This window comes from Lutra lutra, chromosome 4 (genome assembly GCF_902655055.1).
Source record: "Lutra lutra chromosome 4, mLutLut1.2, whole genome shotgun sequence".
Taxonomy (NCBI): Eukaryota; Metazoa; Chordata; class Mammalia; order Carnivora; family Mustelidae; genus Lutra; species Lutra lutra.
Genome location: NC_062281.1, coordinates 178,274,064 through 178,289,170, shown reverse-complemented (window position 1 = coordinate 178,289,170; position 15,107 = coordinate 178,274,064).

Here is a 15,107-nt window from a genome sequence, read left to right as displayed (position 1 = left end):
AGGCAGAAGGTGCCTCCCACTATAAAAGCCAAAATAATAAATAAAATCTTTTAAAAAAGTAAAAGCCACAATGGCCACACACTTAATTCTGACCTCTCACTCCCAGCACATGATGCAGACACATGACATGGACTGGGCGGATTGGATGTCCCTGTCCAGATGGGATCAGAAGTCAGTGGCCCTGAAGTGACAGCTTCATGGAGAGTCCACTCTGCACATGATGCTACATGGGCTTCTGGGGCGGCAGAGGAGAGAAAGGGGTTCAGAGAAGGTGGCAGAATCTTCTCGAGGCTGATTCTGAGGTGTGTGGTCCTGGGACTCCCAGCCTCCCCTGACCCAGCTTATTCTCCAAGCCTGCTTCTGCAGCCTTTCCAGATATTGTGAGTTTCCCCAACAACTTTTAAATGAATTGCTTTTCCTAAATCCTCCCTAAAGGGTTTCTATAGCTTAAATTGAGTGTCCTGCATAATATATGCACAGAACAGAAGATGAAGCCACAGGTTTCAGGCTGGAAGAGTCAAGGATCTGAGTGGTGACTTAGCTGTACAGACAGCCTCCTGCCTTTCCCAGATCAGCGGAGGAGCTCCTCCCACAGTACCCCCTGAAGTCTTGATCCACCCAAACTCCATGCACCAAAAACCAGGGCCTTCCCAGCCTCCAAGGCCACAGGGCTTCCTCCCTTACCTCCTTGCTGGAATCACAGGGGAACACCCACAGAAACCCTCAGTCCCATCTCCCGAGGAGGAGTCACACACACGGTTGGCTCCCATCTTCCACCTGCCAATTCCACCTCCTGCTGGCATCACACTCTGCTCCCAACTCTCAAAAAAGTCTGTATAACTTCTTGATTAGAAACAAAAAGGGAATCAGCCTTGGAGACTTCTGGATCTCCAATCCCTGAAAGGCCTGGCTAGGATGTCCTGGGAGGTGGGCTGAGGACACAGTCCCTCAAGTTCCCACCCCAAACAGCCTCTACCTGTCAACCTCTTCCTTGCCCCCATCTCTTGGGACCTGCCAGATCTTCTGTCCTGTCAGCCTCTGGGTCCGCTATGATGTCATTAGCCCAACTGTGATGTCGCCATGTCTGACATCCCTGGGGTGGGTGACACAGGCAGGGGACCACAGCCACTTAGCCAGGGAACCTGCACAGATGCCTGGACTCAGGCTGAGCCAAGTCCTCAGGGAGCAGAGGGAATTGGGAAGTGCTTGTGGAGAGGAAATAGGATTCGGGTCCTTCCGAGGTCAGGGGTTGACACCAGAGGGGACTCCGACAAGAGCTGGAAGGCTGGACAGGGGTAATCAGGCTCCCAGCTCGTGCACACTTACTTTTTCCTCTTTTGTGAATGACAAAATAAAACATACTGAGGGTAAACATTTCAAACAGCAGAGAATAAAAAGACAAAAATGGAAGCTCCCCTCCTTTGCAATATCCCCATGGCCAGTGTGAATTTTTTGGTGTTTATCCTTCTAGACATTTATGTATGAACTTACAAACAAGTAAATGAACTTTTTTATTTTATTTTTATACAACGTGGATTATACCATACCTATGCTGTTGTGCAGCTCTCTCTATCCAACTGTCTGTTGTGGCCATCATTTCATGCAGAACATATACCGCTGCCTTCTGCTTTTTCCTGACAATATAGTGTTCCTCTGAAGGGATGGACAAACCATGTGGCATTCCTGTATTTTGAACTCCCAGTTTTATCCTGTTTCACGCAAGACTGGAAAAGACCTTCATATGGAAGTAATATGTGGAGTGATTCAGAATATTAGCTTTGCTGGACTTAATCCCAGCTCTGTGACCTTATGGCAAGTCACTTAACCCCTCTGTGCCTCTTTCTTCATCTGTCAAATGAGGATAATAATAGTATTTGCTTCACAGCGTTCTTTTGAGAAATCCTCAAGTTAATTCATGTAAAGTTCTTAGAATAGTGCCTGGCCCAAAGAAAGCACTTGACAAATATGGATTAATGTTAGTATTGTACATTAATCTTTGCCTAGTTAGGCAAGTATCTGCAAGTCAGCTTCCTAATAGTTTTAAAGTGACAAATGTTCCTGACTCACTTTGGAAGACCAGAATTTGAGCATCAAACCTGGAAAGATTAACTACATTCCATTTTATTCTTTAGCCCCTAGTTGGAGACCACTGTACTCACCCAATGCTGTTCTACACCCCCCACCCACGCCAGTCTGCACACCACAGTAATTATAGCTTTTGGCATTTGGGAGCTCACCATGTGCCAGGAACACTGCCAAGCATTTTGACATATTTTGCTTAACTCAATCAGCACAATGACCCTCCAGATGAATGCTTTTGTTCCCGTTTTACAGGCAAGAAAACTGAAACTCAGAGAAAGGAAGTGACTGACTCAATATCACATGCCCCAAGTTGGGACTGCCATGTCCCAGAGAGGAAGGAGATTTCAAGGAAGAATTGCTAGGGGGGCACCTTGAGGATGTAAAAAGAGCTACCAGTGTGGTACAATAGAGTCTATATTCCTTTCAGGACTATGAGAACTATGTCTCAGGCGTTGGACTAGTCGCTGGGATTATCACCCATGGAAATATGACCTAGTCCCTGGAAATTCACAGCTCGGTTATCAGAAGGCTTGTTGGATGTTGCTGAAATAGAAAGTGGGATGCAATTCTCAGGACTTATTATTAGTAGAATAGGCACACTCTACTCTGGGCTTCGAGTTGGCTCATGCAGTAAGAGGGAGAAGCAATGGAACCACAGGCAAATGCCCTACTTCCTCTTTGAAAACCTCAAAAGCTTCTCCAATCCACAACCATGGCCACCGCCAACCTTGAGGCCAGCCAGCTGAGCTCCCTGCTGGCTCAGTACATGGGTCCTGAAGCTTAGTTTTTCATGGATACTTTTGAAGGACACCAGCTAAGGAATCTAGGTCAAGAGGGGATCTGGGACTGTCATTGGTTCAGAGGGTTAAGCAGCTGTGTGGGTGACTCTGGACAGGGTTAAGGGTGGTGAGCTCCATGCTCTCACCTCATCCTGCTCTGTGGTTGACACCTCCTACCCCGCCCAACACCCACTTATCTCATCTCCCTGGACAGTCTGTCAAATGCAATGAGTTCGTTTTGGCTTCACACCCTAGGGTGGGAAGATCCTGAGATAGGGTGCACCAGCTTTCACATCTGCAGAAGGGGCCTCAAGACTCTTGTATCTTCCCCTGCACCCACCTGTGACCTTCCAGGTGGGTGCAGGGGAAGGTACAAGAAATTAAGAGATGTCTTCAAACAACATGTGCATTCATTCCACCCATCCTCTCATCTCAACCATTCCAAGAGGATCAGAGGAAAAAAAAAAAAAAGGCCATGTGCAGGGGATTCAAATCCAGTAGGACTAATATACTCTTAACCACTATGCAATGCTACCTATCGTGCACATGGATGTCCTTTGCACCCTTGTAGGAAATGGAACAACCGAAGTCCACCTATCCACTATTAGAAGAATGTTACATATTATGTGCATCCATGCAACAAAATTCTGTGCAGCCAGGAAAAGCCAAGGGGTACATTTACTGAGTGACTCCCACATGCTAAACCGCTTGACAGTCAACTCATTTAATCTTCTGCAAAATCTTTCAAGGTTTAAAAAAAATTCTTCTACAGTAAGAATTACTAATGTCCCCATCTGACTCTTGATCTCAGGTCCATGAATTTGAGCCCCTCACTGGGTATAGAGATTACTATTTAAAAAGGTATGTGTAGGGGTGCCTGGGTGGCTCAGTGGGTTAAAGCCTCTGCCTTCGGCTCACGTCATGATCTCAGGGTCCTGGGATCGAGCCCCACATCAGGCTTTCTGCTCAGCAGGGAGCCTGCTTCCTCCTCTCTCTCTGCCTGCCTCTCTGCCTACTTGTGATCTCTCTCTGTCAAATAAATAAATAAAATCTTTAAAATATATATATATATATATATTATATATATATAATAAAAGACAAGTGTTGGCAACAATGTAGAGAAGCCAGATGTTCCATGGACTGAAACAGCCAGCTTCCCCTTATTATATATATTTTTTTAAATTACAACCATCCTAATGCTCCTTCGAACATGTACATACAGGTGCTTGTTTGAACACCTGTTTTCATTTCTTAGAGGTATATGCCAGAAGGGGAACTTCTGGGTCATACGGTAATTCTTTGTTTAACTTCTTTTTTTTATTAATTTATTTGACAGATAGAGATCACAAGTAGTCAGAGAGGCAGGCAGAGACAGAGAAAGGAGGAAGCAGGCTCCCTGCTGAGCAGAGAGCCCCATGCGGGGCTCCATCCCAGGTCCTGGGACCATGACCTGAGCTGAAGGCAGAGGCTTTAACCCACTGAGCCACCCAGGCACCCCTCTTTGTTTAGCTTTTTGAGAAACCTCTGAACTGGTTTCCACAGCAGCTGCACCATTTTGCATTCCCACCAACAGTGTCTGAGTGTTCCAATTTCTCTACAACTTTGCCAACACTTATTTTACTTTTACTTTTAATTACAGCTACTCTTTCCTTTCTTGGTAGAATCCTTTGAAGCACAAACATTTTTAATTTTATAAAGTCTATTTTTTACTATTTTCTACAGTAGCAAAAAATAAAGGAGTTCAGATGTCCATCAACAGATGAATGGATAAATAGTGGTTGTATACGTAAGCAGTGTAATATTATTCACGCATTAAAAAGGAACGAAGTACTGATACATGCTACAATGTGAATACATCTCCAAAACACTATTCTAGGTGAAAGAAATCAGACACAAAAGGTCACATATGATATGATTCCATTTATACGAATGTCTAGAATAGATAAATCTACAGAGATGGCTGACTGGTCATTGCAAGGGGCCAGGGAAAATAGAGAATGGAGAGAAATTGCTTAATGGCTAAGAGATCTTACTCTGGAGTTATGGAAATGTTTTGGAACTAGATACAACTGGTGGTTGCACATTATGAATGTGCTAAATACCAGTGAATTGTTCACTTTAAATGGGTAATTTTATGTGATGTGAATTTTATTGTTTTTTTTTTTTAGGTTTTATTTATTTATTTGTCAGAGAGAGCACAAGCAGGGGGAGCAGCAGGCAGAGTGAGAGGGAGGAGCAGGCTTCTCACTGAGCAGGGAGCCCATGGGATGCAGGACTCAACCCGGGACCTGGGGAAATGACCTGAGCTGAAGTTAGATGGGTAATGGACTGAACCACCCAGACGTCCCAGAATTTTATTGTGTTTAAACATGTAAAAAGACAACTCACAAAATGGGAAAAAATATTTTCAAATCATATATCTGATAAGAAATTTGTACCCAGAGTTCATCAACAACCCTTATAACTCAATAAGAAAGGACAAATAGGGGGCGCCTGGGTGGCTCAGTGGGTTAAGCCGCTGCCTTCGGCTCAGGTCATGATCTCAGGGTCCTGGGATCGAGCCCCGCATCGGGCTCTCTGCTCGGCAGGGAGCCTGCTTCCTCCTCTCTCTCTGCCTGCCTCTCTGCCTGCTTGTGCTCTCTCTCTGTCAAATAAATAAATAAAAAATCTTTAAAAAAAAAAAAAAAAAAGAAAGGACAAATAGGGGCGCCTGGGTGGCTCAGTGGGTTAAGCCTCTGCCTTCGGCTCAGGTCATGATCTCAGGGTCCTGGGATCAAGCTCCACATAGGGCTCTCTGCTCAGCAGGGAGCCTGCATCTCTCTCTCTCTCTCTACCTACCTCTCTGCCGGCTTATGATCTCTGTCAAATAAATAAATAAAATCTTTTTTAAAAATTAAAAAAAAAAGAAAGGACAAACAACCCAACTAAAATGGGCAGAAATGTTCATGCAGACATTTCTTCAAAGAAGATATACAAATGGCCAGTAAGAATATAAAGAAATGTTCAACATCACACACCATTAGGAAAAAGCAAATCAAAACCACTATGAATACTGTTTCGCTCCCCCTAGGATGGCTGTAAGTTTTTTAAATGATTTATTTATTTTAGAGAGAGAGAGAGCACACGCAGGAGGAACAGAGGGCAAAGGAGAGAAACTCTCAAACAGATCCTGCACTCCACCTAGAGTCTGACCCAGGGCTTGATCCCATGACCCCGAGACCACAATCCCAGCCAAAACCAAGAGTCTAACCCTTAACTGACTGTACCACCCAGGTGCCTCCCTCTCTCTTTTTTTTTTTTTTTTTTTTTAGTGGGAGAGGAGCAGAGAGAGAGAGAATATCCCAAGCAGGCTCCACACCCAGCACGGGTTAAGTTAAACAGAATTACCATATGACCCAACAGTTTTACTTAGACAGATACACCTAAGAGAATTGAAAACATATGTCCATACAAAAAAAAAAAAAAAAAAAAAAAAAAACTTGTGCACACATTTTCATAGCAGCATTAGTTATAAAACTAAGAAGTGGAAACAGTCCAAACATCCAAGAACCAATGAACAGATATACAAAATGTGGTATATTCATACAACGGGATATTCTTCAACCATAAAAGGAATGAGGTGTTTACACGTGCTACAATATGAGCACTGAAAACATTATGTGAAATGAAAGAAAGAAACCAGTCACAAAGGTGACATACAATTCCATTTATGTGAAATGTCCAGAACAGGCAAATCTATGGAGACAGAAAGTAGATTAGTGGTTGCCTAGGGCAGGGGGCTTTGGGGCCAAATGGGAAGTGTCTACTTTTAGTAATTCTAAAACAGATCGTGGTGGTTGCACAACTCTGTGAATACACGAAAAAACCAATGAATTACACACTTTGAATGGATGAATTGCAAATGTATGAATTGCAAAATGTATGTATTGTATCTTAAATTTGTTAAGAAAAAGAGAAAAAAATGAGTATACTCTTATTTTCCTGACATTGGGATGTCTTCTTGGAGTTTCCCATAAATGCCTCCTGCGGGAAGGGCAGCTCCAAGAAATGAGTCCTCAATGAAGTCTCCATTAAAACCTACGTGTCAGGGGCGCCGGGGTGGCTCAGTGGGTTAAAGCCTCTGCCTTCGGCTCAGGTCATGATCCCAGGGTCCTGGGATTAAGCTCCCGAATTGGGCTCTCTGCTCAGCAGGGCACCTGTTTCCTCCTCTTTCTCTCTGCCTGCCTCTCTGCCTACTTGTGATCTCTTCCCTCTCTCTATTAAATAAATAAAATCTTTAAAAAAAAAATTCTCATCCACACCTTGCTGGCTCAGTCAGTAGAGCATGTGACTCTTGATCTCAAGGTCGTAAGTTCAAGCCCCACACTGGGTGTGGAGCTTACTAAAAATAATAATAATAATAATAGAACTCCTCATCTTGATCAAAACCCCCAAGGCATTCAACGGTATTAATACCACTAGATTTGGTCATTCTTAACACATCAAAGAAAACCAAAGAGGTCAACACAAGGTGGCTGACAAAATCATCCTTTTTTCTGCCCAGGATGGGCAGATTCTAGAAGATTTGTTCCCTGGGGGTTATGGCAATGCCAGACTCTGCCCTTGACCAGAAGAAGCTAAAGTCCATTGCCCTGAGCAGTGTCAGGAACTGAGAAGATATACATGTTCCCAATGGGTTTGGGCCCGTTCTTCACAAACTCTTTTCCCGTAGAGCACTCATAAAGAATATATTAGAACACTACCAGAAGGTCATGACCTCCAGATTAAAGGAGACATCCCAGGGTCTCACAAAACAGGTGTCACAAATTAACTGCTGTTAAGAAATGATAAAAAATGGGGGCACCTGTGTGGCTCAGTGGGTTAAGCAGCTGCCTTTGGCTCAGGTCATGATCCCAGAGTCCTGGATGGAGCCCTGAGGAGGGCTCCCTGCTCAGCGGGGCGTCTGCTTCTGCCTCTCCCTCTGCTCCTCCCCTGTGCTTGTGCTTTCTCTCTCTAACATAAATAAATAAAATCCTTTTGGAAAAAATGATAAAAAAATGTATCCCTATTTTGAATAGACAGTAAGCATTGAGTACCACAATCACTGAAACTATAAGACAGTTGTAAGACACAGTAAATTGATCAAATATCTTAAATGCAAGTCAGTATGTGGTTGGGGAATGCAGTAAGAGAAAAGGGAAGAAATATTTGTTGAAATGAAACAGTGCATTTCTGCACTGGGGAATAGTTCACGAAGCTTGTAGGAATTCTTGATGTGTTAGTGATGTGTTAGTTCAGGCCTTCCTGGAAGTAAATGTCAAGAGGGGATTAGATGTGGGATAGGTTTATTGGGAAAAAGACTTGTCAGGGAAAATGGGTAAAGAGCTGGAGGAAGCTGGGACCTGTCAGAAGATGGCGCCGGTGAGACCCGGATGGAGGACAGAGGAAGGGAGGAAGGAAGGTTTGGCAGAAAAAGTCTTAGACTGTGGTGCAATTCTAAGAAAGTTTCGGCAGAGTCAAGCGGGTGTCCACAATCCAAAGTTGCCCATCAGAGGACCTCCTCATCTCCCAAGTCCGTGGCTTCCAGTTCTTGCCGGCTTAGTCACTGCCTGGGGGCAAGTCATTGGAAGCGTTGCTTTGGAGAGAGTGTGGCAAGGGATTTCTGCCATTACAGCTGGGGCATGCACAACCATTTATTAAAAGCAAGGATTATGTCACCGCAAGACCAATCATAGAAATGTGTTTCGTTTTTATTATGGACATATTTTTCAGATAAATTTTAAAAGGGAAAAAGATATCACTTGCCTTTATTGTATTTTAGAATACTACATGAAGTCTCAAAAAACATTTTGGAAAATTCTGAATTCCATGGACTCCTAACCGAGGATCACTGGGATTGTGAAAAGGAGATACAGGACAGAGTGGGAAATCTGGGTGCTAGCCTAATTCTGTCACTGACTTGCTCTGGGAGCTTCTTCAAGTCATTTCTTTAGTTTCCATGCCTTAAAATGGTTTGAAGAAGAGAGGCTCATGCCTGTCTCTGGGGATCTGCTGTTCAGCGTCCCTTAGAGACAGACTCCTGGGCAGAGAACTCTACGACCATGTGACTACTTTTGAAGCATCAGAGCCTGCTGGTCCTGCTCTCCCACCTTGTGCCCACTAGGACATGCCAAGCAGAGACCTAGCTCCCCACCCCCACCCCCTGTGGCCTTCCTGAGCAAACTGACTCAGCTTCTGCATTTGTGGTCCCCGCTGTCAGAGCAGCTGTGGGTGCTGGAAGGTCTAGTAGAGGCTTTGGAAGGGGGCTGTGGTAGACAGGGGGAAGGTGTCACCTTCCAAAACAACCCCTAGCCACTTTGAAGCCGACTCAGCACCACCCCATTTCCAGGAAACCCCCAGAAGCTAAGTGAAGGAGGCTGTTTTTAAGAAATGTTGTCTAGTGCAAGACTGTAAGGCCTCCTGGACAGATAGGGGACAAGACAAGAGTCTGAAGGTCCAATCAGATTTGGAGGGGGATCAGGAAGCAGAATGAGGAGGAGGGGGCAAGGTTAGTGGTGACAAGATCGGGGTGTGAGATCCCCAAGAGTGGGGTCTGTGTCTCCCCCATCCGACCAGGAGTTCTTAGACTGTCATGTCCTGGCCTGCCTTTGAGATGAGGAGGTCCCCCAGGGTGGGCTCTGTTTCATGCATTAAATCTGGAGTTTAATACGGGGTCTCCAAAATGCAGCCTTGCCCACATATTTCCCCAACGCTAGTGCAAAGCTTCTTTTCATCTCCCAGAAGTCTGCCTCTCTCAGTGCCCTCCACTCTGTCCTCTGCTATGGGTCCAGCTCTGCCACACCGCTTCCAGTTCTGGAAGTTCTGCCGGCTAATTACTACCGGCAGCCTCCCCTGGACTGCACCGGCTGTCTTCCTGCCTTCTTCCTAGCACACTCAGGCTGAAAGGAGCAGAGGGCTCGAGGCAACCAGCGCGCTCCTGACCATCAGCTCTAACTCCGGGCATGGACAAACAGTCCATAAAGCAAACCATGCCCAGTAAACACCAAAGTAGCCACCCTTGCCTATAGGCTGGCTGAGCATCAGGCACGATGCTAACACTCTACACCTGTCATCTCAGCTCATCCCTTCAAGCTCCTTGTGCACACCGGCCCTGGCTAGGTGCTGGAGACAACTACAGTCAAAAGCAGACTTAGGGGGGCCTGGGTGGCTCAGTGGGTTAAAGCTTCTGCCTTCGGCTCAGGTCATGATCCCAGGGTCCTTGGATCGAGCCCCGCATCGGGCTCTCTGCTTGGCAGGGAGTCTGATTCCCCCTCTCTCTCTCTGCCTGCCTCTCTGACTACTTGTGATCTCTGTCTGTCAAATAAATATATAAAATCTTAAAAAAAAAAAAAAAGCAGACTATGATCCTTACCCTCTAGGAGTTGACATCCTTGCAACAACTCTGGGGGCTCGGCATTATTCCTCCTGTTTCATATGACCTAGGCTCCTAAAGCCAGTAAGCAAACTTGACATTTAAACTCAGCTCTTTTCTGGGGTGCCTGGGTAGCTCAGTGGGTTAAGCGTCAGCCTTCAGCTCCGGTTGTGATCCCAGGGTCCTGCGATGGAGTCCTGCATAGGGTTCCCTGCTCAGTGGGAATCTCCTTGCTCAGCAGGGAGTCTGCTTCTCTCTCTGCCTGCTGCTCCCCCTGCTTGTGCTCTCTCTCTCTGACAAATAAATAAACAAAATCTTTTAAAAAAAAGAAAATTCAGCCCTTTTCTAAGGTCAAAGGCTTTTTAAGAAATTTGAGATGTTGAGTCCTATAAACTTAATGTCCTAAATGAGTAGGTACACAGCTCCTGCCAATCACTTTCAGCTTATTAAACACTTGGCTCCTTGAAGAGATAGCTGATCTCAGCACTGGGCTGGGAAAGTGTAGGTAAGTCTGGAAAGGCTTGAAGGGCCAGAAAGCAAGGAAGTGCTCCAAGAAAGATGGGGACCCAGGATCCAGGCACCAGTTCCTACTGGCCCAACTGAGGACAATTTAAGCATCAAAATAAATGATAGGAATGGATTACAGGCTATTGAAAAATGGAATCCCTGAGTCCATTCTGATATAAATAAGTGAGTAAACAAAGGGAGAAGGCAAATCTCTCCTAGTAAATGTGGATATAATGCAATTAGAAGATCACCATTTGGAGGCACCTGGGTGGCTCAGTCGTTGAGCTTCTGCCTTTGGCTCAAGTCATAATCCCAGGGTCCTAGGATCGAGCCCCCATGTCAGCTTCCCTGCTCGGTGGGAAGCCTGCTTCTCCCTCTCCCACTCCTCCTGCTTGTGTTCCCTCTCTCTGTCAAATAAATAAATAAAATCTTTTAAAAAGAAAGAAAGAAAGAAAGTAAATCACCATTTGGCATCCATCACAAAAAAACAAACAAACGAAAGAAAAGAAAACAAAACAAAAAAAAATTCAGCATCCAACTGATGCTGAAACTACTGGGTAAAAGTTTATTTTTAAACTTTATATAATAAAAATAAATATATATATAAATGATATATATTTATATATATTTGTATTTGTATTTATATTTATATAAAATTATATAAATAATTATATATAAAATATATTAAATAAATAAATAAATAAAAATAAACAAAGTTTATTTTTAAACGAGATATTTATGTCATCTTGGCATATGTCCCTATACAATTATTAGAGGGAAAAAATAGGCATTTTGCAATAGAGAAATCTGACACCTCAACCAAACAGTTCAAATTCAACATGTAATTGTTCAAATAAATCGCATTTCCTTCCTGATGCGATGTACTGAGAGAGGGGTATCTTTTCTGTGATATGCCTGCCAAATGGCAAAATTTGAATCTAATCATGAGGGACATCAGACAAACCCAAACTGAAGGGTAGTTATTCAGCAAAATAACTGGCTTATTATTTTTTTAAAGAATTTTATTTATTTATTTAACAGATCGCAAGTGGACAGAGAGGCGGGGAAGCAGGCTCCCTGCTGAGCAGAGAGCCCCCGACTCGACTCGGGGCCTGATCCCGACCTTGATCCCAGAACCCTGAGATCATGACCCGAGCCAAAGGCAGAGGCTTAACCCACTGAGCCACCCAGGTGCCCTCTGGCTTATTATTTTTTGAAGTGTCAGGTCATGAGGGACTCCTGATGAGTCGGTGGAGCATACGACCCTTGATCTCTCAGGGTCAGTGAATTCGATCCCCACACGGGGTGGAAAAATAAACCTTAAAATGCCATGTCATGAGAAACCAAAAAAATACGATTATTCCAGATTAAAGGGATAAAGGTGTGAGAATTTAATGGAAATTAAATTCTGGATTGCTTCTAGACAAGAAATGGCATTGTTAGAAATGGTAGGAAACATTGGTAGGAATCTTGGTAGGAAAATTGAAAAAAAACTCGAGTAAGGTCTGTAGATTGCATGATAGCACGTTGACTTTGATAATTGTATTATGATTATCTTTGTGAATGTCCCTGCATTTTTAGGAAAAGCACTCTGAAGTATTTAGGGACAATGGGCATGAAGTCAGCAATTTACTCTGAAATAGTTGAGTGTAGAGGAAGTGGGAGAGGAGAGGAAATACCAAATGAGGTAGATTTTTATTTATTTATTTTTATTTTTAAAATTATTTTATTTATTTATTTGACAGAGAGAAAGGGAGCACAAGCAGGGGGAGTGGGAGAGGGAGAAGCATGCTCCCCACCAGGCTCAATCCCAGGACCCCAGGATCATGACCCAAACGGAAGGCAGACACCTAATGACTGGGCCACTCAGGCGCCCCGAGGTAGATTTTTAATATTTGGAGAATCTGAGTAAAGGGGAGACAGGACTTCTTTTATTCTTCTTGCGAATTTTCTGTAAATCTGGAATGCTCTCAGAATAAAAAGTTGAAACATTTGACCCTCAATGATCTCATTGGCTCTTCAGGTAGAAGTTGAAAAAGAAGGTCTTACCACATCCTTATTTTACAAATGTGGGTCCAAGGGTTTAGAGAAATGAGGGTACTTCCATGGGCTGTTAAGTTAGTGGTGGATTCAAACCCAGATCTCCAAGCTTCCGGCCCAAGGCTCTTCCATGTGGGTCTGAAGGATCAGTATCCCCCAGTGCCTGTTGGGGATGCACTCCTCGCTCAGAGCCTAAGAAATCACATCATTCAAACCATTCTCACCTCCCCTCTCCCCATCTCAAAATACCTACAGGACTCCAGTGAGTAAGACTCAGCCCCCTTTGTCTGCAGCACAACCTGGAAATAGGTCTGTCTGAGACGCCTCTGACTCAGGACTAACACACACCTGTAAAGTGGACGTCAAAGCCAACAAGGCCTCGTTGAGCTGCTGGATGGGTCAACAGGATGAGGGAAGGAACTAATGAGGGGATGGATAGCAGCACTCCCACAGTCTCTCATTTCAGCCTAAAGACCTTGGATGGTACGAGATGGCTCCTCTTCTGGGGACCAGCTCAGGAGGGGCTGGAGAGGGGCAGTCCAACACTGTGTACCCCTCCAGGTGCTTCTCTCTGTGAACCAAAGGGCTGCTCTATTCCCTTGGCATTTTCATTACCCATGAGCCATCCACCCAGGGAGTATAGACCACAGGGGTAGGAGAGACTGAGCAAAGGGAGAGGGAGGGTTCAGGGGCTAGTTAAGATGGGGGAGCCATGGGCGCCTGGGTGGCTCAGTGGGTTAAAGCCTCTGACTTCGGCTCGGGTCATGATCTCAGGGTCCTGGGATCGAGTCCCGCATCGTGCTCTCTGCTCAGCAGGGAGCCTGCTTCCCTCCCTCTCTCTGCCTGCCTCTCTGTCTGCTTGTGATCTCTCTCTGTCAAATAAATAAATAAAATCTTAAAAAAAGAAAAAAAAAAGATGGGGGAGCCAGAGACGGGGCTCTGGAGTCCTATTGGGGCAGATCCAGGTCTACTGGGCTGGGAGCTTTTACAGTTTAGGAGGTCCTCTTTAAACAAAGGAAAACAAGATGCCCCTAGTGAATATTTATTTAGAATGAGAAAAGAAGTCATGATAGGGGTGCCTGGGTGGCTCAGTGGGTTAAGCCTCTGCCTTCGGCTCAGGTCATGATCCCAGGGTCCTGGGATCGAGCCCCACATCGGCTCTCTGCTCTGCAGGGAGCCTGCTTCCTCCTCTCTCTCTCTCTCTGCCTGCTTCTCTGCCTACTTGTGATCTCTGTCTGTCAAATAAATAAATAAAATCTTTAAAAAAAAAAAAAGAAGTCATGATAAGGGACGCCTGGGTGGCTCAGTTGGTTGGGCATCTGTTTTTGGCTCTGGTCATGATCCCAGGGTTCTGGGATGGAGTCCGGCATCAGGCTCCTTGCTCAGCGGGGAGCCTGCTTCTCCCTCTGCCTGCTCTGCCTGTTCTGCCTGCAGTTCCCCATGCTTCTGCTCTCTCTCTGACAAATAAATAAAATCTTAAAAAAAAAAAAGAAAGAAGTCATGATAAATTGCATCTTTTTTTTTTTTAAAGATTTTTATTTATTTGACAGATCACAAGTAGGCACAGAGGCAGGCAGAGAGAGAGAGGAGGAGGAGGCAGGCTCCCTGCTGAGCAGAGAGCCCGATGTGAGGCTCGATCCCAGGACCCTGGGATCATGACCTGAGCCGAAGGCAGAGGCTTTAAACACTGAGCCACCCAGGCGCCCCAAATCGCATCTTTTAAAAGCTGAAAAATACCACAAATGTCACAAAATATTTGTACTTTTTAACTGCCTGGCACACTTCTATACTACTTTTTAACAAAGTAGCTGATGGTATGTCACAATTCAAATTCCCAACTGTGATTAAAATATCTCATTTGTGTACTTTTTTTTTTATTTTTTAAAGATTTTTAATTAGTTAGTGTTGAGAGAGAGAGAGAGCAGAAGTAGGCAGACCAGCAAGCAGAGGGAGATGGAGAAGCAGGCTCCCTGCCAAGCAGAGAGCCTGATGTGGGACCCGGGACCACGACCCTCACTGAAGGCAGATGCTCAACTGACTGAGCCACCCAGGTGCCACTCATTTGTGCACATTTTATAAAAATACATGAGCATGTGACGTGGCTTCCCCAAAGCTGTGGGAGGGGCCCTGAGCTTCAATTTACTCCTAGATCTACTAAATCTACTAAAACTAAATCTGCTTCTTTTCCGCTCCTTCTAGACAAAAAGTTTTGAGCTTAGGAAGAGGATGAACAGAACTTGGTTACTCTAAAAGGCCCTAGAGACCTGCTGGTTCTCCCTCCTCCCTTTCTTTTTTTTTTTTTTTTTTAA